Here is a 4107-nt window from a genome sequence, read left to right on the forward strand (position 1 = left end):
ATGATATTCCAGTTATACCATTATGTAGTAAGATCTTCAAGGAAGGTTGTCTGAAACATACTGCCGTTCTGTTCTGAACTTACTGTTTTTATATTTTCCTCTCTGGGTAGCCCTGGCTGCCCTGGAACAAGTTTTGTAGACTAGCGTGGCTTCTAACTCACAGAGAGCCATCTATCCATCTGCCTCTACCTCCCCCAGTGCTGGGATTAAAGGGGCGCACCACTACCACTGGGCAACAGTGAAGTTATTCCCTGAGGACTAAAAGCTCTGCCTGTTTCGAGGAGCAGGCAACCGTGTGTTTTAGTTCCCTTCTTAACATTCCTTTACGAGTTTTCCCAAAGAGAAGAGATGCTTGTCTGTGTGTCCTGGCACAAGTTTCCTAATAGAACCTGCAAGTTCAAAAAGACATTCTCTATTTCTACCACGTGGACCAGCTGCACTGAGATTGTGTTCGGCAATGTCTTCCAGAGGTGCAGAACCAAGAGAGTTGGGATTTCCATACAATGAAGAGCAATAGCAAACAAACGCTGCGTAAGTTTTGCTGCAGCATCTTTTGGATAAAACAATGACCGTTGTAGCTCTCGAGCCCCCTTTCTCTCTGAATTCAAGGTAGTTTTTAACGTCCTCTTCTTTTCCTATCGTAAGCAACACCCCCAGGATCTTCAACAAGAGCCACAACTCTTCCAGGCTTGTGAGGACCCTGTGTTCATCAGTGGCGTCTTGCCAGAAGCTCTGGCTATAGTTTGTGATGTAAACAACCAGCTTGTCCTGGGGTTAGGAAGTCCACCTTCCAGATGAGGGACCTGTAACCAAACACCCACATCTTCTCAGACTTACCCCAGTGTCAGGAAGGGACTGCTACCAATATGAGTAATCAGCAACTTGGGGACACACGCTTGTTTTCTGAGACAGAATCAAGATTGTTAAAAGACATAGGTTTGGGACAAGACAGTGGATATTATAGATGAATCAGCTAGCTAGTCTAGTGAATGTTTGGGGTCCTATCTGGCGAGAACACAGTGTGACAGTGACAAAGCAAGCAGAGTGCAAATTCCCACAGGCATTCTGAGAACTCCCTGGTACTAAATGTCAAAATTGAAGAAGACAATCAAAGGACGCATGTAGGGTGACAACCAGCGTCAACTTGGGGTGGACCAGAGAGAGGCTGGGGTTGGGAGTAGCACATGGTAGGGAGTATTGGGGCTGTAAGAATATTTGAAGGAAAGGTGGGATCATGGCAGTGCCTGTTGGTCCTTTACCTGATCATATGTCATTCATGGCCCAAGGGAGTGACCAGTTAAGACAGAATTCTGTGCAGACAGTCTTTGATGACATTCTCCAGAAATATGAGAACCCGAAGGCCAAGTACTCTAATGCTGCCCTTCGAAGGAGTGGATGAGCTACTGTGAGACTCAGAGGCAGTAAGTGTGCCTCCTTACTCTGCCTTCAGTCCGCTCTAGAACCCTCTGTGAGCCACTTCAGCCCCTGTGGGCTTAAGCCTCTTTAATATACACACATATAATATTAAATATATTTATATTTAATAATATTAATATTAACATAATTTATATTAACAATATAATATTATATAATGCAAGCATTGAATCAGAATATCTATTCTAACTATGAATGTCTCCTGTTATTCTTTTTTTCCCAATGTAGAGAAAGGGCCTTTTCATTAAGTCCAAGGCCCAGTGGAGAATGCCAAGCTAGACCACTGCCAGGTGCCCACTAGTGTCTGGTTGCTCAGCGTGAGGTCCAGGTATATTTGTACAACAGTAATGAGACAGGGTGAATGTCTGACTTGGGGGCTCTCCTGGTGTTGGGGCAATAGCTCAAGTTAGAGTGTGAATGGAGCAGCTCAGGAGCTAAAGGAAAAACAAGAAAGGCTCCTTGCACTCTGGCTCCTGGGGGAATCCAGGGAAGCTCCTATGAGTCTCCAGTTCCAAGGGAGTGAGGTCTCAGGGGCTCTAGCTCAAGGCGAATCACGATAAATGGAGAAAATAAGATGTTCTAGAGTAAAACCAGATTTAAACAACATCGATGTACAAATCCAACCCTACAGAAGGAGCTACAGGTGAGCTCCAACCTAAAGAAGGAAACCATACCCGAGGGTTTCTCAGCTACTGGAGTTTCCTCTTCTGCAAATTTTGTTTAGAGTCTATACCTCATTTTAAAAATTAGACTATTTGTTTTCTAGATGTATGTTTGTTTTGTTGTTGTTTTCTTAGTCCTTTATCTATTTTGGATTTTAGCCCTTTATAGGATGTGATGTAGGTAAAATATCTTTTCCCATTTTGTAGGCTGCCATTCCAAATGATGGTGTCCTTTGCCATATAAAAATTCTCTTAGTTCCATGAGGTCCCATTTATTAATTGTTGGCCTTAATGCCTGTGCTAATGGTAGTCTGTTTAGAGAGTCTTTTCCTTTGCCAATGAGTTCAAGGCTCTTCTCCACGTTCTCTTCTCTTGGGTTCAGTGTATCTGATTTTAGTTGAGGTCCTTGACCCACTTGGAGTTGAGTTATTCAGGGAGGTAAGGATGGATCTGTTTGCATTCTTCTACATGCAGACATTCAACTTCTATATGCAGACATTCAGTTTGACCAGGACCACTTGTTGAAAATGCTGCCTTATTTCCCAGCATGTATCTCTGGTCTCTATCAAAAATCAGATCTTCATAAGTATGTGGACTGATTCCATTGACTGTGTTACCTGCCTTTGTGCCAGTAACATGCTGGTTTTAATCACTGTAGCTCCGTAGTGTAATCTGAGGTTGGGAATGATGATATTCCTAACAGTTCTTTTATTATTAAGGAATGTTTTAGCAATCCTTGTGTGTGTGTGTGTGTGTGTGTGTGTGTGTGTGTGTCTGTGTCTGTGTCTGTGTCTGTGTCTGTGTGTGTCTCCATATGAAGCTGAAGATTGTCCTTTCAAGATCTATGAAGAATTGTGTTGGACTTTTTATGGGGATTGCACTGAATCTGTTGATTGCTCTTGGTAGGATGGCCATTTTGACTATGTTAATCCTACTGGTCCATGAGCATGAAAAGTTTTCACATCTGATATCTTCTTCAATTTCTTCTGTGTCTTAGTTTTTAATATACAAATCTTTCACTTGTTTGTATACAGTTCCCCCCAAGATATTTTATATTATTTGAAGATATTGTAAAAGACGTTGCCTCCCTGATTTCTTTCTCAGTCAGTTTGTCATTTGTACATAGGAAGGCTGCTGATTTTTATGAGTTAATTTTGTACCCATCTACTTTGCTGAAAGTGTTTACCAGCCGTAGGAGTTTCCCAATGGAAAATTTCAGGTCACTTATGTATACTATCATATCATCTGTAAATAAAGGTATTTTGGCTCTACCCCCATTCTCCCAATTTGTATGCCCTTGATCCCTTTCAGTTCCCTTATTGTTATAGTTAAGACTTTAAGTACTATATTAACTATGTATGGAGAGAGTGCACAACCTTGTCTTGCTTTAGTAGAATTGTTTTTAATTTTTCTCCATTTTAACTTGATTTTGACTATCCTTATTATGTTTATGTACGTCTCTTGTATCCCTAGTCTCTCCAGGATATTTATCATGAAGTGGTGTCGTATCTGACGAGATGATCTTGTGGTTTCCTTTTTCCTTCCTGTTTGTTTACACGGTGAACTATACCGATTTTTGTATGTTGAACCATCCTTGCATCTCTAGGATGACGCCTGCTCGATCGTGGTGAATGGCCCTTTTTGATGTGTTCTTGGATCCAGTTTGCAAGCACTTTATTGAGTATTTTTACATCTATGTTCTGAAGGGAAATTGACATATTTTCTTTCTTGTCTTTATGGAGTTTCGGTATCAGGGTAACTGTGGCTTCATAAAGTGAATTGGGCAATGTTCCTTCTGTTAATTTTTTTGTGGAGTAACTTGAGTATCGGTATTTTTTAACGTACTCATTTTATATTCTGCTCGCTTGCTGCCCCCCTCCCAATCTTTCCCCCATTCTCTACTCCCCTTCTCTGAGCAGGTGGGGGCCATCCTGGGACCTCTCTCGACTCTGGCATTTCAAGTCTCTTTGAGACTAAGCACTTCCTCACCCACTGAGGCTAGACAAAGCAG

At 41.8% G+C, this 4107-nt stretch overlaps 1 pseudogene; it reads right to left on the bottom strand.

Moving 5' to 3' along the window:
• Nucleotides 1-312: 312 nt before the first annotated feature.
• On the bottom strand, nucleotides 313-1107 carry Chac2-ps1 (ChaC glutathione specific gamma-glutamylcyclotransferase 2, pseudogene 1; annotated as a pseudogene).
• Nucleotides 1108-4107: the final 3000 nt, after the last annotated feature.

Source organism: Rattus norvegicus, chromosome 20, assembly GCF_036323735.1.
Source record: "Rattus norvegicus strain BN/NHsdMcwi chromosome 20, GRCr8, whole genome shotgun sequence".
Lineage (NCBI taxonomy): Eukaryota > Metazoa > Chordata > Mammalia > Rodentia > Muridae > Rattus > Rattus norvegicus.